The 26,524-nt window shown below is 38.9% G+C and overlaps 1 protein-coding gene across 1 annotated transcript in view; it reads right to left on the reverse strand.

Moving 5' to 3' along the window:
- Nucleotides 1–26,524, reverse strand: part of rcan2 (regulator of calcineurin 2) — a 91,587-nt gene that overhangs the window by 45,143 nt on the left and 19,920 nt on the right. The window lies entirely within an intron of this gene.

Genomic DNA, 26,524 nt, shown 5'->3' on the forward strand with positions numbered 1-26,524 from the left:
AGAAGACAACATCAGCATTCCCTTTCTTGGGTTAAAAATGGTTAAAGAAAAAAAGATTGGCTTGTAACATTAGGGACATATTTTTTTGTTATTTTACTTCCAACAAGCTCAGAAAAAAATAAACGAGTGCCAAATAATAAAAATGCTAATCTTGTGTGAAATAAATGATAAGGAAAGTAAGAAATAAACTCACACAAACAAAACTTATTTGAGACACTCACCATCACTTAAACCAGTATTGAAATTAATATTTTTAGTATTCATGGCTATACATTCACCACACAGTGGTATACAAATATCAATAATAAAAGTGTTTATGCTACTGTAGTTACTTTTTGTTATTTTAAAATATTGTAAAATACTGAATTATTATGTTATATAGATATATAGTGATTCCATACATCATGTTATACAATTTTAAACTACAACTTCACCAACATATCACTCAACTATCCATCCATCCATCCATTTTCAAAACCGCTTATCCATGTGGGTCACGGGGAACGCCGGAGCCGATCCCGGGAAGAATAGGGCGCAAGGCAGGAACACACCCATGATGGGACGGCAGTAGGGTGTAATGGTAATCTATTGTAAAGACATTGATATTTTGTTTTGATGTTTACGTAACATTCAATTTCACAAGAATGCCCAGGGAAAAACTGTGAAGTAAGGCAGTTTTTAAACGAACAGTCTTGTACATATCTCTAACACTAAAGCTGCAGGAATGGTATAAAACAAAATGCTCATCTGTGCACACAGAATATTTTATTAAGGTAGCTTGTTATAGTTATTTCTTCTTTGTTTTTAATATGAATTTAAAACCCAAGTTTCTTTAAATACCCAGTTGTCTGTTATTTCATTTTGTGATTCCTGACAAGAGATCCCCACCACCTAGTGCAAAGGGCCAAGAGTTCAGAGGTCAAACACAAATAAATCCCCAACTGAAATACATCTGCACACATTATATACTTCTCATGTCTTCACATACAGCTTGCAGGAGACTCAGAACCAAAGCCCAAATGTCATATAATCCACCCAAATAAGGTTTCCTCAAACAAGTATTTGTTTAATTGGTTATTGATAGAAACGGAGGTAATTTAGGATTTTCAGAATCTGTTAACCACAAATTAAAGATGACTTTGAAGCTTAATGGACAAAAGCCTGAGCTGCGTTCAATAAAATACAGCTAGAGATAGGAATGTCTGTGGTACCTCTGTACAAAATGGGGGAATCAAAATCTGTGGAGAAGGAGAAGGAGAAGGAAACGTCAAAAACGAAAAGATTTGTATTAAAACTAGTCAAAATTTAGCTAATTTCTGTAATGGAACCCATTTCAAACAATCATTACCTTTGTACATTATAATCACATGCTAAGAGGAAAAACATCCTGATATTTGTTGTTTTTTTTCTCTCTGAGGTAAAAGGGACATTTGACAGCTTAGGGACGATAGTGACTCTTCAAGTAGGTAATGACAGAAAATTGCGTTATCGAGGAAGTAAGTGGAAAATGCATAATGGAACACATCTTGGGTACTGGCACATTTTACAGAGGAATTCATGGAGCATGTCCGTCAATACCTTAATAAGTGGTCCTTAAAATGGCCTATCAAAACTGTTGCTATTCTGAGCTGTGCAGTATTGATATTCCTTGTGGACGATTGTTCTCTGCTCCCTGCTAGAGCGATGTCTAAGCAGCAGAGCACATACAACAAACCGCATGCAGGTCCTAAACACTTTCAGCATACAATAGCCAGACGCTTCATAATATTGATGTGCAGTCAAAATTAAGGGATCCAAAGTCACTCGGTTTCGGCTTTACATCTACTGCTACTCAAAACAAACAGATAGATAAATAATAAATATTATTTTTTAGCTCGTCAATAAACATACGGGGCCGTATCTTAATGACTCCAACTCTGCAGCTAAAGCCTGATTTATACTTGATCTCTACATACTTGCCCGTAACGTTGGGGGGCAGTGTCGCATTTACACATCACAACCAGAGAAAACAAAACCCGTTTTCTATGGTAGTGTTTGCAGCCCGGGGAGCTGGGGCACCGAAAACCCGAGCAACCCGGACGACTTCTGAAGCCCGGGTTTGGAATGGGTATAAAACCTGGGTCGACAAAAAAATAATTATATATATATATATATATATATATTTGTGTGCACCGCGCAACAGCGGCATTTTTTAATTCGGTGAGGAGATTGAAGCGGGAATGTTGATTTACTAACCTGCCGGCAAAACCTACAATATAATTGAGCACGATCGCAAAATACGAGGAGTTAAAGAAAAATCTTCCGATCCAAGCTCGGTTCGGTTCTACTTCCTATAAGAAGTAAACGGCCAATCAGCCAAATGCAAAACGGATCCAGTATTGAATATCCCTGCCCTGCGCCCTGTGCCTGTCGGGAGCAGCTCCGGCTTCCCCGCTACCCTCGCCAGGATAAGCGGTTGGAGAAGTGTCATCGGAACAGATTAGAGTCAGCGTAGAGTTTTTATTTGCTTATTTGTACTATGTATAGGCCTATGAAATAATTTGTCATCACGCCCAGGTGTCCCGGCCACCCCGCTAAATTGTAAACTCCAAAAACCCGGGCCTGGAATTTTCTCCCGGTTTTGGAAACGCGACACCTAGGGCTGTATCGATGTAAATCAACACGTACTGTTGATGACATGTTACAGACACGACACACGCACATACAAATTGCCATATTGCATCCTGTGTGTGCAGATCTATACTGTCTTGCTTTAGTTGGCTAGAGACTTAACATTTGAACCACCATAGCTGCTTTTTCAAATCAAAAGTAAACATCATTCCGTACGCGAATTTCTCCCACATATCCGTTCTTATGTTACTAAATATTATTATTAAATCCATATACGGCGTTTAAGCTGTAAACTCCACAAACTTAAGCTATAAATACGTATATAGCCCACAATATGGTCTTATGCAATATGCAATACAATTATTGTGAAAGATTTATAATCGTGTTGATTGGTGAAACGCGATTTTCTACACATCACATTTTCTTTATTATCATTATATCTTGTATTATTAGATTTGCCTGTATTGCCTGTCCTGATCGGTTCAGCGAGTTTCTATCTTTCCTGTGGAAATCAATCCTGATCTCGTTGCAAACCCGGGTCTCTGGATCAATGCCTTGATCGTCACTGTCTGATCATGATGCTAATTGTTTTGGATCAGGTGTAGGGTTGGCGACAGGTTGATGGCTGCACAAAATGTATTTTCCCTTACATCATTTCGTGGATATATAATGCATACTCGGCTGTTCATTCTGTCGACATTAGGCAAAGTAGGTTTTACTCACCGTCCACAAAATTGCAAGGCTGGAAATAAGTAGGCATTTTGTGGGACAAAATCCGAATTATGTTCACAAATTGTGCACAAATGCGTTTTGTGGAAGAGGAGATTCATTTTGAATACTTTCGTATGTCCCCACGTACACCAGTCGCCCCAGCACTGAGCGATCGGCTGCGGCTCTCGGAATATCGCTGCTCAGCCAATCAGCGCAGGCCTGACGCGCAGGACGCAGCAGAACATCAACTAAAGAAATGTGCATAATTTACACACAGAGACACTTAATTGCAAATATATAGATAGACACTGTATTTGTTCTTTAGTTGTCTATGCTTTTTTGAATACAATTATTATGTTTTTAAAGTATATGAAGACAAATAAGTATGTATGACAGTGTAAGATTATCTAAACTAAACACGAGTTATGGATGTGCTTGGTTTTTCCAAAGACAGTGATATACCACTACTGAGATTAAGATCATTGATCCCACACATACCAGCATAGCGTTGGCTTGTGCTATAGAAAGTCTGCATGTGCACCTTAGTATGCTGACAAAATAGATGAAGAATTATGGAGGTCCACAAAAATGATAATGATTGTCATTGAAAACATCAGGTAATTATTGTAGGGTGAGAAGATTCTAAAAGTTTGAACTCCAGCAGAGTTCAAGTCTTCATTGCATTTGTTCTTCACCTCTAACAAAACAACAAAAGACCTGCAGTGGAACACAAGGGACACCTCTCAAGAGGCACTTTATGCAGGATTCAATTTTGTCATATCTACTTGAGTTGCATTAATAGAAGATCACAGCTACCTCCATTCTCCACCTGCTGCATTTAGCCACACCACATCCTGAGACAGCCCAGACACCCATCAGTGAGGGCCTACAATCTGAACACTCCTGGATATACTGATAAATCCACGTAGGAAGCACCCTCTCGGTTGACCATGCAAGTGTCTTGTATTTTTCCAATTTTGGAGGCAGCTATGTGGGAGACAGTAACAAGACGAGCGATAAAATAATAATCCAGGTTTCTTTCAAAACAAAATGGAGTACCAATAATTAAACACAAGGGGCTCACAAAATAATGACACATAAAACTGTGCTGCATTGCATTAATGATATTAGTAGCCATTTAAAACAACATCCCATAAAACGCATAATACAAACACTTTTACTGTGACCACCAGGGGCAGATGCAAGAAGGCAGTAAGCAAAAGTGAGGGTAATAAAAGGGCAATTTACCCCAAGTCTTTAAATAAAAACCTTTTTCCTCAGGTTTCCTTCCTTCTCTCTCCCACTCCAAACCTTGGGACCCTCTCTCCTACTCTGACCAGAGAGTGACCAACCCTGAACTGGTGACACAGGGGCTTAATGTAGTTCTAAATTATCACAAAAGTGTCCAATTAGCAGTTTGAGCATGTCTGACATTTACAGCTGGAAGAATGCCACCCTGGGTATTGACCCTGTTTGAGAGTATACTGCATGATTGTTGCAGATATCAAACATCGGGGATCAATCAACAAGGACCACCTCTACTCTTAAATCAATACTCTGTCTTTGAAGAGCAACTTGCAGGGTCTCTGAAAATCCAGCATTATACTTCTGGACAAGGTGCTACATAAAAACACGAGAAAGGGCTCTTTTCACTTGGTTGGTAGTTCTTAATTTCAACTTCTTTCTTGAAGGAACACAGAGAGTTCGCTTAAGCTGTTTAAGTAGCATACCTGTGATTTAGCATCCTGTCAACACTTGTATAGAATCTGTTTTTTTTAAGATGTTTCCTATTACAGTAAAGAGGATAGTATTCCAGCTAAAGTGCCTTGATAACACACCAGTATTTGTAAAACATGATGTTGCTCTGCACATTGCTGTATGTATAATGTTTTACTTAACTACATTTACTTGAGCAAGAAAAATAATTGCAAACTTGTATTTCTTCCATTAAATCATATTTGTCTTACAAGTGATCAATTGATTATGGGTTTGAATTAATGTGGAAGCCACTGTATATACATACATTTATAAATGTGAAGGTTTCGACTTTTTATTTGTTTTTGCATTTTGTGTTTACCTGCTCTCAATGCTTTTTAGGTGATATTCTATTTTGTGAGTGTATATATACAATGCTATTGAAACAGGAGGTTTCCTTTTAGATATCTGATCATTTATATAAAGTAACACAGACTACAATTCACTGCAGCAACACTACACAGGTCCATTTTCAAGGGACCTGAAAACAAATCAGTTTTTTGCCTTTGTTATGGAAATAAAAAAATCTCCTGCTTGCTCCAGCACCACAGCTGCCTCTCGCCTGCCTGCCATCAAAGCAGCAACAAAGGGAGCACAATAATGAAGTGCTAGTTCATTTAGCACATACTAGGATTAGCACCGAGTCATTTGCTTACTCTGGTGGGGGAATATGAGAAACAAACTTGGCCTTGGTGGGGCTTCTTGATAAAGCTTTGAATGGAGAGAACAAAACAAAAACAAAAAACTGCATATATTAATGGAGACCAGAAACAAACACATCAGTAATAGCCTTTCATGTGCATACCTGGTGAACCTGAAAATCTCTGATTAATGGTTAGGGTCAGGGTTAGTGATAGGGTTACAGACTAGGTTTGGGCTCAGGGCTGATACATGTGATCAACATCAGAACTCAGTGGAAGTTCATGAGGCAATCACATGTAATTCCTGTGGGATTCACACATCCAATTTCATTAAGAACTTGAGCCCATTATTGTAAAGTGTTACCCCTTTAATAAATACAAAAATGAACTATGAACAGCAGAAGAGGGAATGTATGCTGAAGGCCATGTAACCGAGTTTCACTTACATATATGCAGCTTTTAAGGGAGACTAGGAAAAAAAAGATTGTTTCAGAACAGAACCAGTGGCCAGACTTTCTCCTTGTACTGATAACAGCCCTTCATTCAAATTTAACAGCACAGTTCAATGAATGGGCCATAGGAGGAGATAATCAGAACCATGTGTGCACTAGCAACACAAGAGTAGTGTCAGACAACGAGGTAATAAAACATGTCAACTCTTCACCATTACCAATTATGGGAAAAGTGGCCCTAGTGTTGCTTTATTCCTTGCCAGCACAGTCTCCCCTTATTCCAATGACCCTTTCAAAGTCTCAAGGTCATTGTGAAACAAGAGCTCTCACAGTGAAGGCTGATATCCAGACCATAGTGCAGGAGCACAGCGGGACAACTGGAAATTTCCACTGGGTTTGAGGTTGCCTGTTTTAATGGTCAGGGCTGTGTTGAGCTATCTTTCTAAAGCACTTCAAACTTAGAAGGCTTCATAGCTAGTCTTAAGAATAACGGAGAAAAAAACAGTTTCACACATGTTTTGTTGTTTTTTGCGGCAGTGAAAGGAAGCTGCAGTGTGATCATACATCTGAATATGATTAATGAGCTGCCTGATGAAAGGCCCCCACTGACGTCAAACACCCTGGTAGTACACAATGCGAGAGGCAGGGATGTGGAAACCATGCAGACATTCATTAACCTGGGCAATGTGATATGCGGAGGCTTCCACAGCGATTCAAAAGGGCCTAGTAATTAATATGTATTTATATTCAAAATCTACAGTTTAAAAAACATGCTATTATTAGCTGCCCTGCTATATCTGGGAACATTATAAAGGGTAATTAAAAGGAAGACGCATGACTGGGGTATGGATCAATAGGACAAAGATAAAATGCCTTCTGAATGAGTCGGTGACTAGAGTCCCTGTACTATTTGCATCTTGGTTAATATATACACTCCTGTATTTTCTCTACATTATGTCATTATAAATGATGTGGCATAAAATGTATAAAGAATTGTGTTTTGCTCCTATATAAACCTTGTTAGTTGCCCTGGATAAAAGCACTGGCCAAATAATTTAATAATCTAGTTTTGCCTAAACATTCAACGGTAACCCTTTACTTTAAGGTGTCATTAATAAATAATTGGTAAATAATAGGGCTGGGAAAAAAGATCGAATTTTGGATTAATTGGGATTCTGGTTTGAACGATCTGATATCGATTCTTAAAATCCAGAGATTGATCTTTTAAATCTATGTATTTTCTCATTGAATGAAAAAACGTTGCCATCTGGCCAAACATATGCGTAAAGGTGAAAAAAACGAATCGAAACAAAAATAATTGTGAAATAGAAAATACATGATAATACATCAGGTAGCTAAATGTAAGGTGTGTGTGTATGTGTATGTGTGATTAATACATTCATAACCACATTTTGTTTCTTCTAATTGAATCGGGAGATTAGTGCCAACCCAGCCCTAGTACATAGTTTATAAAAGAGTTAGGAACCATAAATGTTTCCATTTATAAATGATCAACAAACCTTTATACAGTGAGGGAAAAAAGTATTTGATCCCCTGCTGATTTTGTACGTTTGCCCACTGACAAAGAAATGATCAGTCTATAATTTTAATGGTAGGTGTATTTTAACAGTGAGAGACAGAATAACAACAAAAAAATCCAGAAAAATGCATTTCAAAAAAGTTATACATTGATTTGCATGTTAATGAGGGAAATAAGTATTTGATCCCCTATCAATCAGCAACATTTCTGGCTCCCAGGTGTCTTTTATACAGGTAACGAGCTGAGATTAGGAGCACTCTCTTAAAGGGACTGCTCCTAATCTCAGCTCGTTACCTGTATAAAAGACACCTGTCCACAGAAGCAATCAATCAATCAGATTCCAAACTCTCCACCATGGCCAAGACCAAAGAGCTGTCCAAGGATGTCAGGGACAAGATTGTAGACCTACACAAGGCTGGAATGGGCTACAAGACCATCGCCAAGCAGCTTGGTGAGGAGGTGACAACAGTTGGTGCGATTATTTGCAAATGGAAGAAACACAAAATAACTGTCAGTCTCCCTCGGTCTGGGGCTCCATGCAAGATCTCACCTCGTGGAGTTTCAATGATCATGAGAACGGTGAGGAATCAGCCCAGAACTACACGGGAGGATCTTGTTAATGATCTCAAGGCAGCTGGGACCATAGTCACCAAGAAAACAATTGGTAACACACTACACCGTGAAGGACTGAAATCCTGCAGCGCCCGCAAGGTCCCCCTGCTCAAGAAAGCACATGTACAGGCCCGTCTGAAGTTTGCCAATGAACATCTGAATGATTCAGAGGAGAACTGGGTGAAAGTGTTGTGGTCAGATGAGACCAAAATCGAGCTCTTTGGCATCAACTCAACTTGCCGTGTTTGGAGGAGGAGGAATGACCCCAAGAACACCATCCCCACCGTCAAACATGGAGGTGGAAACATTATGCTTTGGGGGTGTTTTTCTGCTAAGGGGACAGGACAACTGCACCGCATCAAAGGGACGATGGACGGGGCCATGTACCATCAAATCTTGGGTAAGAACCTCCTTCCCTCAGCCAGGGCATTGAAAATGGGTCGTGGATGGGTATTCCAGCATGACAATGACCCAAAACACACAGCCAAGGCAACAAAGGAGTGGCTCAAGAAGAAGCACATTAAGGTCCTGGAGTGGCCTAGCCAGTCTCCAGACCTTAATCCCATAGAAAATCTGTGGAGGGAGGTGAAGGTTCGAGTTGCCAAACGTCAGCCTCGAAACCTTAATGACTTGGAGAGGATCTGCAAAGAGGAGTGGGACAAAATCCCTCCTGAGATGTGTGCATACCTGGTGGCCAACTACAAGAAACGTCTGACTTCTGTGATTGCCAGCAAGGGTTTTGCCACCAAGTACTAAGTCGAAGGAGTCAAATACTTATTTCCCTCATTAACATACAAATCAGTTTATAACTTTTTTGAAATGCGTTTTTCTGGATTTTTGTGTTGTTATTCTGTCTCTCACTGTTAAAATACACCTACCATTAAAATTATAGACTGATCATTTCTTTGTCAGTGGGCAAATGTACAAAATCAGCAGGGGATCAAATACTTTTTCCCCCTCACTGTATAGTTGAGATCAGGGCTGGGCGATATGACTTAAAAATAATATCTCGATATTTTTAGAAGTTTGGGCGATGCTCGATATATATCTCGATATTTTTTGGTTTTATCCAAATCAAGCTACAAAATAAAACCAAAGACATTTTAAAAAGTATTTTTTTAATCATTAAATATGCGAAACTAACAAATACCACATGCAGGATGTCATGGTAAATATATGCAGAATGCAACACATTACAGCGCAAGTGTTGTGTGATTACTATTACGTGTATTATGTTGTCACGCAACACATGCGCTGTAAAATGGTGCAGATTCAGTTAGATTTACCGCAGCCGGGTTTATAGTGGTTTATAACATCTGCTGGACAGGGACATTTCTCCTCTGACTGTCGCGTTTCGATTCTGCTTACCGGTACAGCACGTGTTAATACTAAATATCTATAATAATAATAATAATAATAATAATAATAATAATAATAATAATATTATTATTATTATTATTATTATTATTATTATTATTAATAATAATAATAATAAAACTGTTGTACCACTTCACCATCTAATGCAACTTTCTGCATCTGTTTGCATGGCTTTCCAATTTATTAAAATATAAACAAACTTTATTATTCTTTAATTTTATACAAATTATATCAATCTAAATTAGCAGGGGTGGGGGGAGTGATGGCTATTGTCGGGGTGCTTGCAGATCGAGTTCAGCACGGCGACGAGAGCGGGGCGCAGCGGGTGCGCTTGCGCATTAAAGTGTCTCTTGGTTGTGTTGGTTATGGTGTCACTTCACTGTCCTCATGTCCGTCTGTGTTTCTGATGCTCATTTCTACCTGCATCCAGCACGTGTGGAAGAACCGGGAAGAACCGGGAAGAACGCAAAGCGTCCTAATGACGAACAATACTGCTGTAAAGAGTGGCATTTGCGACACCACGATATAAACGATAGAGCATAATATGAAACGATAGACGTTTTTCTGTCGTCATACGATATATATCATCGCACAGCCCTAGTTGAGATGTATCATTTATAATAAGGCTTTGAAACAAAATAGTGTTTTAGCAGTTCCCAAAACACTATTTTGTTTCAGTTTCCTTTTTTTTTATATAAATGGTTGCAACAAACTGGGAGAATAACGTCTCTTATACAACAAAAAAACCTTGCACATTACTTTCATGATAATTGTATTATAAATCACACAAATAAGGATTATACACATACATATCTTAACAGTGAAACAAATATTTATTTTCATTCAATTTAAAAATCAACCCCCTTCCTCTCTGTCTACATTTTTTATTTATTTTTTATTTTGGTGCAGGATCCACTGTAACTGACCTACAGTAGCCAATCTGTGTTGTGTTTTCATGTTGGTAAAATCTGTAATGAAACTGTTAAAAGGCACATCCTGTGAAACTTGCACCACCTGCATTTAGTGTCCTGAAACGTTGCTGGTAACTGAAGAATTTTAAAATCCTGATAATTCTATGAATGGTTTGACATTCATACACAGGATAAGAGGTATTGGACTGTTTGGAAATGCTGCTCTGTGATTGGCTGGCTTCTCATATGTAATTAAAAATGCATGTAATTCAGCTGGAGACCCAAAAGTGACCACTAGTCTGCATAATCATCAACAATCCATTACTGATCTGACGTGGTTAGCAAAAGGCTATTTTTAGAACAATTCAGCAATTTAATCCACAGAATCACGAAAGGGAGTCTTGAGTTTCCGTGGGGTGGCACATTTGTATCCAGAGGAAAATCAGTGCTGAAACGCCAAGTCAAGGTTGCCACTGATTAATAAATGATGTGGACTATGTGCTGAAAATGGCAATACATCACTCGTTTTCATTTTTAACTTTGTCACTCTAAATAACATAGAGACATTTATCTTAAAAGATAAAGGAAATAAAGACTGCAAACTCTCCAGATATTGTATTCCCTAGATTGAAGTAGGTCATGCTTCAGATATTTTCCAGATAGCAATCCAAATGAAACATTCAGCAATTCACCACCAACTTCATCTGCATTCAACTACAAGCAGCCTCATAATGATTGAGCTGGTATGCCTTTTCCACATCACGAGACCATCAGCTGGCCCAGAGGGAAATCATGCACTGACTGTACAGATTGCAGACACTTAGTGAACTGCCAGAACTAGAAAATACGGTCTAATCCTGGATTCAGAAGAGTTTGAGAAAATGAGTGCTCTCCAGACAACCACCGTACACTGCAATGGCTGTACTTTTAATGCTGGATTATTACTCTTTCTATAAATAGATTTGGTCCCTCGGGAAGCAGCGGGATAATACCTGAGACCTGAATCCCAGGAGAACAGCAGTGCACATTTTTCACATGAAGGAATTCAACCTCAGATGTCTCTGATGGCAGGGCTGAATAATTGTATGTGTAAACGTGTACAAGTGTTGACTGATGTAAACTGTGTGGTCTCCAAGAAAAAAATTAAATCTCAATACAGCAAATGCAATCTGCAGCAGAAATGTTGGCTCATCTAAGCACTTAAGATCCGTCTTTGTTTGCCATAAGCCTTTCAGCATAATGACCCACATTCTTCAGGGTTGTGAGTGGCTGCTGCGGCCATGGACGACAACTGCTTCTCCATCTCTCCCGTCTGTGATGAGCAAGTCCTTTGACGTCACTCTGTGATTTGGAGCTGCAGTTGTTCTTTTATTTAAAATGCTTCATACATTATTCATCCATTGTGAACTATCTTGACTGCAAAACCAACTGCCAGTCACAGCACAGGGAACAAATTGCCAGCATTATTTGATATCAGTCAGACAAACAAGCGGGCAAAAATATTTTGCTATTCGCTGGGCTCAATTATCTTTATTGGATGATATCAGTGATTTAGTGAACCCCAAAAAATTATAATACAGTGTGGCCCAACATGCTAATTTGTCTTAGTTATATGCTTCAAACTGTAGTATACATGTCTTAGAATTCCACCTCAAACAAATCATCCTACAGATGGTTTAAACTAGACTTGTAATCTAAAAATGTAAACCAAAAAGACAATTGGATTGTATGTTGTATATCAGCTTTCATGCAAAGCTAGTAAACGAAGGATACGAAACACAATACCTATATTCACCTGAAGACTGCAGACAAGCTGGTGATGTGAATTGTCTTATTTACCTTTCATTTCATCTACATGACACAAGCAAAAAAGACGTAAAGGGAAGTGAAGAGGAAACTATTTTGGCAGATCCATCCTCAGTAGGGGTGCAAGTCTAAAGCATTTGTTTCTTCTCTACTTGGCTTCATATTACATGTATATTTGGCTGGACTATGTTTTGAACTTGACTTCATTTTGTATTTTTTTTTGTTCAGTTTTTTGTTTAGTTTCCACAGTCAGTGCATTTAATACAATGTTCTATTGAAGGCAAAAACATTAGTTACCTTGTACCACTCACCCAGAGGTTTTTGAATACTTAAAGCTACTCCATACAATGAAGCATATGTATGTGCATGTGTGCTTGTATGTGTGTGCGTGACCATGCATGTGTTGTACTGCAGTAGAAGATTATTATTAGAAGGTACTGATAATTTTTTTTCCTGTCTTGGTGAAGAAAGAGCTGTTTCTCATAATTGTCAACTATTTAAGGCACACAAAGCAAAAGAGAAGATATTTAAACAATGAAATATTTTCAATAAGCTGAACCACATAACAGAAGATCACACCAAACGATTAAAAAAAATATCTAGAAAAGTCTCCCAAGCAGACCAGGGTAGACAGCTTGTAAGTTGATGTCTATGTGAGGACCGATAAAATGCAATTACCCATTTAATACAAATGTTTTGGAGACGGAGTATGTCAAATGAAAACATTGCTGAGCCTTTGAAGTGCTATTCAGTCCTCACTGAACTGGAAAGTGTCCATCTCTGCCTGTGGCTGCAGTGTTAAAAGCTCAGAGCAATTAAATGCCTGCTTAGGTCCTTGTGAAAGGCCAGCCTTGATCTGAGGAGTGAGAAGCCAGCTCATACAGCTGCACAATAAAGCCCCACAGTACCCATTACACCCTGCAGATATAAAGTGACACCTGCGATTGAACACAGAAGGATGGAAAACTATATTTCAGTGCTTCAGGAAACGGCTGTTTATGGAAAAGCTGCCCGTGTGGTATTTGCATTCAACACTTAATCTTGTTTGTATCCAAGCATCCCACTGGGTTACTGTTCCTCTGCAGGGATTCATGTATAGAATCAACATGAACACCTATTACTTTCAAAGGTCGTCTATATTATTGCTGCACCTTAATTAGAGTTTTATGATAACGCATACCTGTGTTTCAGTGTCATCTGGTGACAGAAAAGTAGATGTTTACATAAAAGATTATCTGAATTTACAATTAATTCCTGTTCAGGTAAACAGCTGTATTGAGCAAACACAGCGTTCAAGGAGTTTGTGACACATGTGTAATGTGAATGGGTTGTGTGATTGCATTATGGGCAACAATCAGCAATGCTAAAAGCAGCAAGTCTCTTTGAGTCATTCGGCCTCTAGTTTGTTCTGATCACTCAAGAGTGCAAAGCAACACGGGAAGCACATTTGATGTAAATTAACCATTGTTCTACTAACAAGAAACTATGAACTGGATCAATTCACATTATGTAAGGCATTGCCATTTTAATGATGTTGTGGCTCTTTAACAAAGCCTCCCAAGGTTGTGGTTGTTTTTCCTTGATTTTATGGAAAATTACATCAGCTAACAGAGTCCAATGTTGTCATACCAGGGTCCTTTTTACTGGTTCCCTCACCACATTGCAGCGTTAGTGCTGGAGCCACTCAGTGCCAGTGAATATTCTCACAGTACAACAGCACCCCTCCTGATGGTCTCTAGTTACTTATTTTGTGACATTATTTTTATTATTATTTATATTTTGCCCTCCAGAAAGATAGTAATGAATCATGCCTGTTAGCCCTACAAATGTACAACCACATCTATAACTAATGAAAATTAATAAGGTAGAGGGTGCCATGCATAGTTTGGAGCAGAGTTTTCCTTATAGTGATCTACTGCAATACACTTATCACCTTTTTCATATTTTCTTCAAAACGTAAATACAAATGAAAGGTATCTTACCACAGTTAAACAATTAAATTACTGTACTGAGATTAGTTAAAGTACGGCTAGAGCAGTCACCTTATACTGTATAAAATGTCTGATCCAATTAATCTATACTCTAAATGTGCTGGTATGAGAGAGTCTTTTTTGCATTTTATACAACCTAACAGCGGTTAATGAAAACCATATGTTATATATATATATATTAGGGCTGTCAAAATTAACGCGTTAATAATGCATTAACGCAAATTCATTTTAATGGCACTAATTTTATTAACGGGCGATTAATGCAGCGCGCATTTTGACCCGGTGCCTAGCCCGTAGTTGGAGAAATGGAGATGCAGCCATAGCGAGCCATAATACAGGAAAGGATGAAGCAGCAAAAAGAAATGGAGAAAGAAAAGTTCTTCTGAATGGAAAATTCATATACAACACGATGTCTGATGTTTTTTTCATGTGTCTAATAGACATGAACAAGTTCTTTGAAAAACATCTATGACCTTTGAAACATGTCTAGTCTTCATGCTCTATGTTGAGTATGGTTTCACTAATAATAACATAGATTTGCATAAAGCATCAATATTTGTCCATGCTCATGTTGATTAGAGTATTAAAAACTTGAAAAGTATTAATTTAAGGTACATTTAGAACAGATAAAAATGTGCGATTAAATTGCGATTAATCACGACTTAACTCATGACAATCATGCGATTAATCGCGATTAAATATTTTAATCGATTGACAGATATATACGAGATAATCTCGTTATCCCGGAATTACACCAGTTAAAAACTAGTGGACGGCGTCTAGAATGCCTGTGCAAGAGGACTGGCCTGGTAATTCACTCCCAAGCATACACAGATCACCTGTTGATCTACAAGAATGCCCTCTCAGCTGCCAGAACATTATACTACTCTAGCATTATCAATTCTGGTAAAAATAACTCAAAAGTCCTCTTTTCCACAGTAAAACGTTTACTTCAGCCACCTGATAACTTCCCTTCTGACCCCTCCCCTGAACAATGTAACAAGTTCCTCAACTTTTTCCACAATCCATGACATCCACCAATATCTATCAAAATTGCCTTGTCCTCCTGGTGATAATCTGTCTTGGATGAATACACCACAAGGCTCAGCCTACACTACCTGTCTCTCTGATTTCAGTCTAGTCACTGAGAATTCCACCACTGAACTTATCTGTAGATCCAAATCATCTACTTGTCTACTTGACCCCATGCCCACTAGCCTTGTTAAAACCTGTCTGCCTGCAATTTCTCCTCTGATTACTGGCATAATTAATTCCTCCCTCACTACTGACATTGTACCTTCCACACTTAAGGTTGCTGCTGTTACTCCCATCCTTAAAAAATTGAATGCTGACCCTGATGACCTGAACAACTTCCGTCCCATCTCAAACCTTTCCTTCCTTTCCAAAACACTTGAGTGGGTTGTGGTTACTCAGCTTCAACTCCATCTCAGCTCCAATAACCTTCATGAACCATTCCAGTCTGGTTTTCACTCCAAACACAGCACTGAAACAGCCTTAGTAAAAATCACCAATGACCTTCTCTGTGCAGCTGACTCAGGCGTACTATCCATTCTCATCCTTCTTGACTTGAGTGCAGCCTTTGATACCATTTCTCATCCACTCGTCATAGAACGTTTAGCTGGTGTTGGTGTCACGGGTGTTGCACTCACTTGGTTACCTCACTGACCGTCAACAGTTTGTGCAAATTAAAAACACAGATCAGGGTGTGCAGCTGTTTCACAGGGTGTCCCCCAGGGGTCAGTGTTGGGACCACTTCTTTTCATAATCTACCTCCTACCGCTAGGTAAGATTATGCGTCATCACAAAGTCAATTTTCACTGCTATGCTGATACACAGCTTTAGATCTCCACCAAACCCACCATTCCCCTCCCTCCCACTTCCCTTATTAACTGTCTCCAAGATATTAGGAGCTGGATGAGCTCGAACCTCCTCAAATTTAACTTCAACAAGACAGAAGTCATGCTTATTGGCTCTAAAATCTATTCTTTCTAAACAGCACAACCTTAGTATTAACATTGATGTTTTTTCAGTTCCGCTTTCATCACAAGTCAAAAGCCTTGGTGTCATCTTGGACAGCATGCTCTCATTTGAACCCCATATAAAAGCCATTACTTGGACATATTTTTTCCACCTCCGCAACATCTCCAGGCTTCATCCTTCATTCTCACACTCCAGTACTGAAACCCTTATCCATGCCTTGGTCACTTCCCGACTGGACTACTGCAATTCTCTCCTTACTGGTATCCCTATTAAACTCACCAATAGACTACAATTGGTCCAGAACTCTGCTTCCAGAATACTCACCTGCACTAGATCATCTGAACATATCACACCAGTCCTTATCCAGTTACATTGGCTCCCTGTGCACTACCGTATCATCTTTAAGTCGCTCCTCCTTACTTACAAAGCCCTTCATAACCTGACACCTACCTACCTGTCCGACCTCATCCCAGCCTATGCCCCTCCTGCTCCCTCCGTTCCCTTTCTGCTAATCTCCATTTCACCCCCCCATTCTGTCAGCAGGAAAAATGGGCAAGTGTAAGGGTCTGAGCGACTTTGACAAGGGCCAAACTGTGATGGCTAGACGACTGGGTCACAGCATCTCCAAAACTGCAGCTCTTGTGGGGTGTTCCCAGTCTGCAGTGGTCAGTACCTATCAAAAGTGGTTCAAGGAAGAAAATGCGGTGAACCGGCGACAGGGTCATGGGCAGCCAAGGCTCATTGATGCACCTGGGGAGTGAAGGCTGGCCCGTGTGGTCCGATCCAACAGATGAGCTACTGTAGCTCAATTTGCTGAAAAGTTAATGCTGGTTCTGATAGAAAGGTGTCAGAACACACAGTGCATCGCAGTTTGTTGCGTGTGGGGCTGCGTAGCCGCAGACCAGTCAGGGTGCCCATGCTGACCCCTGTCCACTGCCGAAAGTGCCTACAATGGGCACGTGAGCATCAGAACTGGACCACGGAGCAATGGAAGAAGGTGGCCTGGTCTGATGAATCACGGTTCAAGGTGTTGACTTGACCTCCAAATTGATCGGTGTGTGTATATGTGTATATATATATGTGTGCATATATTTCTCTTGTATTCAGTTAGAACAGCATAGTCATGTATGTGTACGAATACACATCTCTGATCATCAATATAAAAGACCATTGCAAGATGACATCATTAGCAGCATTATGTGGCATTATGCTTGCTATAATAAGCCAACGTTCCTGTTTAGTTCATACACGACTTTGTGCATTCCCATATAACTGCCATACATGCAGAATTCTATTAAATGCTAAAAAGGGAAGGAGAAACTGTTTGGCAACATTGTGTCTAATGCCTAATGCGACAGGGAGAACGAACAGGATTACATTCAGCTTGTCAAATATGCATCACTTTTTGCATTATAAGATAGATTTGGTATTGCACAGTCCTGCCAAGTGTTTTTGTGTTTGGGATGCTGACAGCAAAGTTCATTTTGCAAGAGAAATGTACAGTTTTGCCTATTTCCAAAATATAAGAAACAAACTATTAAGTATTGAATAACAAATATGTTCTGTTCTTATGCACAGGATAACTTTGCAATTTTCCTGTCTGAAAAAACTGTTACATTTTCCAACAGTTTTAATTCCAAAAGGAAGGCTTAAACAAAGATTAAAGATTGCACAAGTATTGTATTTTTCCAAAATGCAGTTAGTTCAGTTCTATGTTGGGGGAATATGTGGAAATTCCCTTTTACAGATATATCGATCTTAGGGATATCTGCAATCAAAGCCTATTAGAATCATATAATTTTCCAGAAATGTGTTTTGTGAATTGTTCTGAAATAATTATAACTACAGGATAGTTGTCAATATGTTGTCATAGCTTCAATATGTTTAACCACGAAAACCCTTGATATTATGCATCTGAGTTGAATAGTATACTTGTTCAGTCAGTAGACACATGAATGCAGATACTGACATTTCCTCAGAGATTATTAGATATTCACCAATTTAATCATGCCTTAAAACACGCCTCCTGATGTTTGCAGTTGCTAATTATATGATTATAAGATTACAGTTTAAAAATAGGTCTCCATTAATACATAGACCCCGTTCACACTTGAGATTTAGGCCAGCCCATGGCCGCCTTAACTCATATGAGAATGGGGTCATAGTTTTAAGGGGGCCCTGGGCTGGGTGAAACCCAGTCCAGCTTTTTGACCTGGCCTAAATCTCTTGAGGGGCCGAAAGGTGACCTGAATGTGAATGTGAACGCGCCGGGCCCTGGACCGTGTGGAAAGCATCAGTGCGTGACACAACTCAAGCCATGCCCCCAGAGATGCGTGTCTGAGTCAAAGGAGACGCCGCTCCTCGCAAACGCAGACGTAAACACATGCACCAAAACAGCTTACACCACTGCACAAGACAAACAGTATTTTCTCTATATTGTTTGAATGTCATATCGATCTATAGCCTTAAAGGGGTCATGAACTGCATTTTTTTTTTTTTTTTTTTTAACTGTTCTAACTGTCCACTTATAATGTTATCAAGATTTTTACATCAAAAAACATCATAATTTAGAAGTAATCGGCTATTTTCGGTCCTGATTTGATCCCCCTCATCGGAATACACCGTTTGAATAGGCGTGGCGGATTGTAGACTCTGAAGTAAAAGCCCACTGGTATGATTGGCTGACAGTTTTGCATATTTAAACATTTTCAACTCCCCCGTCAGTACATGTGTGGAATTGTTTTGAAAATGTCCGATGTTGAGAAATGGCAGCCGGTGAAATTCAGCCAAACATGTTTGAGCCAGAGTCTGATCCCGAATCAGAAGACAATGAACATGCACCTCAAATGGCAAGGATACTACATCCTGCAGTGAGTAAATAATCATCTTTATTTATAGTTATACTTTGTATGTATTTGTGAGGTAGTTAGCCTATTACATTATATTAGAGTTTAGCCGAAGACGCTACAGAAAGCGGTTTGTGTCGTTATGTTGTTAATATTTATACATATTACACGTTTATATTTCATTGGTTGTTGCATATAAAGTTTAGATACTAGGCATTAATACAGTTATATCTGACAAAGGATAATTCACGCTGCTTCATGTAAACGAAGTATAAATGAATGTACCATCGTTTGTCAAGCTGTCGTTCTTATATTCATCATCCATCATTTTCATTAAAGTAAAAAAACTTGTCAATTGTTGTCTTCGGAGCCATCTTTATCGTTTGGTTTCTGCATAGACCTGCGTTTGCCTCTCTCGTTATTTACCTACTATATGCGTTAATTGGTGGGCGGGGCTAAGCAGGCAGTAATGTAGAAGCAGACGTTGATCTTCTTCTGTGGAGGCGGGGTTTAGCCACACTATTACGTAATAAAGTGGCACATTCCAAATCCTGTCATTTTTGCAGATTGGCTTCAATATAAGCTGTTTTTAGACTAACGATAAAGTTTTGAGTTCTGAAACTTACAGGATGTTTTTATAGTACAATTACCTCTTATATGTCAAAAGATCAAGGGAATTTTGATTTCTCATTTCATGACCCCTTTAAATGTATTGATACATTTCGCTAGCTCACATTATATATATATATATATATATATATATATATATATATATATATATATATATATATAAGCAAAGTATAGGCTAAGTAATGAGTTATAATGTAAACAGTTCAAACTACTTGGTCAATGAAAATAAAGTGTGTGTAACTGGTAATCTATTGTTTTTTCTTCTTCTACTAAGTATGATTGATGTCTGAAATTTAACAGTATGCAATTTTCAGGTGTAGCATGCATTGTGAAATTGTGAACGGGACCAGGTAACTTTATTCACTTATCTGAATTAAAACGATATTAATTTAACCAAAGTGCTGTGCTGTGCAGACCGGCCCTGCTTTAACTAGTACAGTGTACAGCGACTCATGCTTTTTCTGCCAGAACCCATAGGCTCATGCACACCTCACAGTCTTTCAGTATTATCCTTTATCTTAGATTACCGGGACTGCATTCACAACCTATCATTAACTTTCAAATGAAGAATACTACCATAAGGGGGATGGGATACCATGAGATGGGGCCTCAATTTAAGCACAATAAAACAATATAAAGAGGGGCAGGGAACCAACAGGTACCCACACACCCGTAATCAAAACAAACCGGGCCAAGCTGTACTGGGTAATAATGAATAAATCACTCAAAGAGGGGCAGGGCCAACATGTGCCATCCCCTTTTGGGTAGTGTTTTCTTTTTCAGATAACCATGGTTGCAGTCACAAGCTATCGTTTCCCTGCAGGAACAGAAAGAATTTGAAGAATCCAGCCCTAAGGCACACACAGCACAGTTCAAAATAAATCCCATAAAGGATATAAACATATGAAACACTGGGGATATAAAAATAAATTAAGATTCCCTATTTATCATGGTCTGATGATCACTAGCTTGTGCTGTGTAAAGAAATAATAATACAAAACACGGCTCTCTCCTGAACTTCACCAAGTCCAAGGCGGAGATTTATAAATCGCCCATAATCGTAAGTCTTTATTAAAAAGTAATCTTCTTTCCCAGAATGATTATGTGTTATTGTCTCTGAATGACTTTGATTATATTGTAGAGCACAATTTAACTGTGAAGTTAAATTTAGCTGCATTTAATACCAAAGGGCCTGGTTAAGTACATTGGGTATTAACAAACCTATCCAGTTAGTGGACTGTCAGAATGCAATATATTAAACAAAAAGCATATTAGTGCACTGCAGGTGAACTCTTCTTGTTTGCAGATGTAGGAAATTGACAAAACAATGTTAAATGTTAAATAAATAAAAAAAAGCCCTTCTTTAATATCTATCTGTTGCCTTTGGGTTCCTTTTAATTAAATTAAATAACCAGCAGAAACCTTCAATAGAATCTACAGGATTTCAAATCTCATTCCTGAAGGCCTCCTGCCACAAAACTCCAAGACTGAATTCTGCAGCCAGGAGATGGAGATCACAGATGTTTGCACAGGGTCTAAAACAGGCATTCTGCAGCAGATCAATGAAGCAAGACCAGCTACCATTCTCTCCAGCTGTGTCACAAAATGAGATCTCAGATAAGTCACCTAAGGAAGCGATACAAAAAGCACCTCATGCTCCGCACCCTGAAGGAAATAAGAATCGTTAACAAATGTCAAATACATCACAGTCAAATGATTGATGTGTGACTGCTTAAAGTATGATTTGCTAGTTTAAAAAGAAGAAATTGTATTCATCCTTATAAAAGTGTCTACATTGCTTTGTAGTTTGGCTGTTGTCCTGTGATTTCACCATGCATGTACATAGCCATGGTTTTCCATATTCATATCATAGCTTACTTTGCTACTCTTAATAGTGTTTGTACTATAGAAATCTTTTATAAAGTGTAACTGCCGTCTGTTTTTTTTCTACATGTCCAAAAATATATTTTATCCTTGTAATTTGTGATGTTCAATGCAAAGTTCTTGTCCAGACACACTTTCATTCCACACCACTTGTCCATTTATATTTAACACAGACATCCAGCGCCATGCTAAAAAAACATCAGCACCGTGCATTTGGGAATTTAAATAAATCAAATGTATGGGTAAAACACAGGCCACAAATTTAAAACGGACATAATTTTGTATGTTTGATGCTGAAGGGAATGAGAGGTTGCGAGTGAATCATTGCAAATCAAATATAACTGATTGAGTTTTTTGCCCACAGAGACACAGGCACAAATCGCACAATTAACCCATCAATCAAACTTGAAAAAGAAAATCTAAATATAACACTTAACTAAAGGTATTTGACAAAATAAATTGCTAGCAGTGTGCATGTAGGCATACAATTTTAATCAAGTTCTGAGTATATGTCTGTGTTTTGAAATATGTTTATTATTATTATTACTATTATTTACAAATGCGTTAAATAATTTTCTTTCCATTTAGTTTTTATTCCCATTCAATTATATATATATATATATATATATATATATATAATCACCTGTATACTGAGAAAAAGCACAAACAGGAATGTGGGAAAAGGAGGTGATTCTGCCCACTTTTCTCACCCAGTTGCTGCTCCAGCAACTACACCACATGCTTGTGTTTTGTCAACACCTACAACTCTATGTGAAAGAAATATAAAAATGCAACCTTAATGACATAACTAAGTCATGAAAGTGTTAATTGTAAGGTTACATTGTACAGCCCTTTCCACCTTTTTGCTTTTAATTAACACTGATCAGAATTCTGTTGTAAGTAGTCAGAGATAGCTTAGAAATTGCGGGTTAAACCCAGAATAAGCGCCAGGACAGCAGTCGGTTAGGGTTAGGGTTTACTGTTGATAGAAAAATAAGGTTATTGAGCTGCTTACATTTGGAGTCATGTGAAGTCATACAAAACACTTCATATCAAACGGTTTTATTTTATTTTGAGTTTTAATGTGTATTCAGGTATCAGGGACAAATCAGGGCCTTACAGTGAGTCAGCCAAACACAAGAGCCTTCACCTTGATCTGTCTGCCTTAAAACATGCTCACAAAAATCCTTCCTTAGGTTTCCTAAAGCAAGAACTAAAAAGAAAATGTTTTGGACCTACTATAGACACTTGACATTTAGCAAACTTAACTTGATTTTCTGTAGTCTTGTCTTCAATACAGTACAACGCATAGCTCCATCCACAGATTCAAACATTATACTAAACAGCACTTAAAGAAAGGGAAGGTCAGGCTTTCCAAAAATTGTCAACTGAACATTAAAACTGCATGGAGTAAAAATATATCGATAATATCTAGATGTTGAATGATTTTAAGTGGCATCACCTGCTTTAAATACAAATCATCATCGTCATTATTACAGCCAATAAGAGACAATGAACATGTTTTTTCAGTGAGCTTGATATATGATTAGTGCTCAATCGGATAGAGGAGGCTGGACTGTGTTATGTAATCACACCACAGATTTATATGCTTAGACCAGCATGGAAAAAATGCCGGGAGCACAGAGGCATGTCTGGGAGGGGAGACCAGAACCAAACAGGTGCAGTGGCCAGAAAATGCAGTGAGTCCAAAGGCTCGCGATTTCATAATGTCATCGAGTCTTCTCTTAAAATGCAATTAACCTCTGACCCCGGGGCTGCTTTCCCTGAATTGATCAATTACATTCCTAATAACTGGAAAGGGGGAACAAAACGTGCATCTTTTCACAAATTCTGCGATACACCCAGTATTTGTAAAATTGAAAATAGCAGGTAACCTACTTATGTAATACAATGGTGTATAGTGTAAGGTCTCTCCTCTTGATACAGCAATGTAATGTCAACAAAAAATCACAATAAGAAAATCTAAATTATACATTTTTCCAAAGCTAAGTATTATTAAGGGATAGAGATGAAAGTAGGCATCTTATAACATGTTGTTGTAGCATATTATGGAGAGATTTATTTGGAGCAATTGTATCACGTTATTCATCAAAATTAATTTCAGCAATAAAATTAGGGTTTTATTTTGGTCCAGGTTAGGGGTGAGGGTTAAAATCCCCAGTAAATTTAGGATTCCATTGAGGTTAGGGTTACTTTTCTATAGACTTTGGTGTTAGCGAAAGTTGGGATTCAGGCTGTTGCTCACACTGGCGGAGCCAGAGGGATGTCCGGTGTGGCACAGACTGACATCTGATTGGCCACCCCAGGTGCCACCCCAAAATGTCATTCACTACTGGCAGTTTGATGCCGATTGATATCTCAGTTCACTTCTTGTTGAAAGAAACATTTATTTTGATGTTCGGCAACGCATTTTTCAAATCGCAGACAAGGAAGAGAAAATATTAACATCAGTTGCGAGATACAGAAGAAGAAGAAGAAGAACATACAGAAGAATAAGAGAGAATATTTCCACAGCTCCACGAGCTCTTTTACGAAAGCTGAGTCGTTGTGTAAGTTAACGTTAGCCCTTTGGCTCCATTAACAGACAGTCAATCAGATAAGAGAGATCAGTTCCCAATTTAGCCTAACATTATGTTTACATCTGTGCTAGTAATACACACATACAGTGAGGGAAAAAAGTATTCGATCCCCTGCTGATTTTGTACGTTTGCCCACTGACAAAGAAATTATCAGTCTATAAATTTAATGGTAGGTGTATTTTAACAGTGAGAGACAGAATAACAACAAAAAAATCCAGAAAAATGCATTTCAAAAAAGTTATACATTGATTTGCATGTTAATGAGGGAAATAAGTATTTGATCCCCTATCAATCAGCAACATTTCTGGCTCCCAGGTGTCTTTTATACAGGTAACGAGCTGAGATTAGGAGCACTCTCTTAAAGGGAGTGCTCCTAATCTCAGCTCGTTACCTGTATAAAAGACACCTGTCCACAGAAGCAATCAATCAGATTCCAAACTCTCCACCATGACCAAGACCAAAGAGCTGTCCAAGGATGTCAGGGACAAGATTGTAGACTTACACAAGGCTGGAATGGGCTACAAGACCATCGGCAAGCAGCTTGGTGAGAAGGTGACAACAGTTGGTGCGATTATTCGCAAATGGAAGAAACACAAAATAACTGTCAGTTTCCCTCGGTCTGGGGCTCCATGCAAGATCTCACCTCGTAGAGTTTCAGTGATCATGAGAACGGTGAGGAATCAGCCCAGAACTACACAGGAGGATCTTGTTAATGATCTCAAGGCAGCTGGGACCATTGTCACCAAGAAAACAATTGGTAACACACTACGCCTGAAATCCTGCAGCGCCCGCAAGGTCCCCCTGCTCAAGAAAGCACATGTACAGGCCCGTCTGAAGTTTGCCAATGAACATCTGAATGATTCAGAGGAGAACTAGGTGAAAGTGTTGTGGTCAGATGAGACCAAAATCAAGATCTTTGGCATCAACTCAACTTGCCGTGTTTGGAGGAGGAGGAATGACCCCAAGAACACCATCCCCACCATCAAACATGGAGGTGGAAACATTATGCTTTGGGGGCGTTTTTCTGCTAAGGGGACAGGACAACTGCACTGCATCAAAGGGACGATGGACGGGGCCATGTACCATCAAATCTTGGGTGAGAACCTCCTTCCCTCAGCCAGGGCATTGAAAATGGGTCGTGGATGGGTATTCCAGCATGACAATGACCCAAAACACACAGCCAAGGCAACAAAGGAGTGGCTCAAGAAGAAGCACATTAAGGTCCTGGAGTGGCCTAGCCAGTCTCCAGACCTTAATCCCATAGAAAATCTGTGGAGGGAGGTGAAGGTTCGAGTTGCCAAACGTCAACCTCGAACCCCTTAATGACTTGGAGAGGATCTGCAAAGAGGAGTGGGACAAAATCCCTCCTGAGATGTGTGCAAACCTGGTGGCCAACTACAAGAAACGTCTGACCTCTGTGATTGCCAGCAAGGGTTTTGCCACCAAGTACTAAGTCGAAGGGGTCAAATACTTATTTCCCTCATTAACATGCAAATCAATGTATAACTTTTTTGAAATGCATTTTTCTGGATTTTTTTTTAGTTATTCTGTCTCTCACTGTTAAAATACACCTACCATTAAAATTATAGACTTTGTCAGTGGGCAAACGTATAAAATCAGCAGGGGATCAAATACTTTTTTCCCCCCACTGTATACAGTGCAGTGTCGTAAGTTACAGTATACGCATGTTTAGCTAATGTGGGGTAACTAGTAGGCTACAGCTGTCAGTGTTCAGCAAGTAAACATTTAGCAATTTGAAATCCATTAACTCAGTTAGACTTTTGTACTTGAACTCAAAACGAACAATTGTTATTATCAATCTGTTAACGTTACTCAAAAGATTACCACAATTTGCAGATAGCCTGCTTGCTATCGTAAAGGTGTAAGAAATTATAGCTAGCTAAGTTACTTACTGCAGAGTAGGGCTAGCCATGATCTAACTAATAACTTAGATCACTGACTATTCATAGTTAAAGAATTCTAGTGAAGTAAGCCTTTTGGATCACATTGCCACCTTAAAGGAGTTAAGTGAATTTTCACTTCTACCTCTAAATCAGCAATCATAGGATTCAGTCATGCTCCTTAGATGCCAGGTTAGGGTTACACACTAATTTTCTGTCATGGTCTATGGACCCCCTGAAGTAGCCTTGGCCACCC

The sequence above is a fragment of the Amia ocellicauda genome, chromosome 1 (assembly GCF_036373705.1).
Source record: "Amia ocellicauda isolate fAmiCal2 chromosome 1, fAmiCal2.hap1, whole genome shotgun sequence".
Classification (NCBI taxonomy): Eukaryota; Metazoa; Chordata; class Actinopteri; order Amiiformes; family Amiidae; genus Amia; species Amia ocellicauda.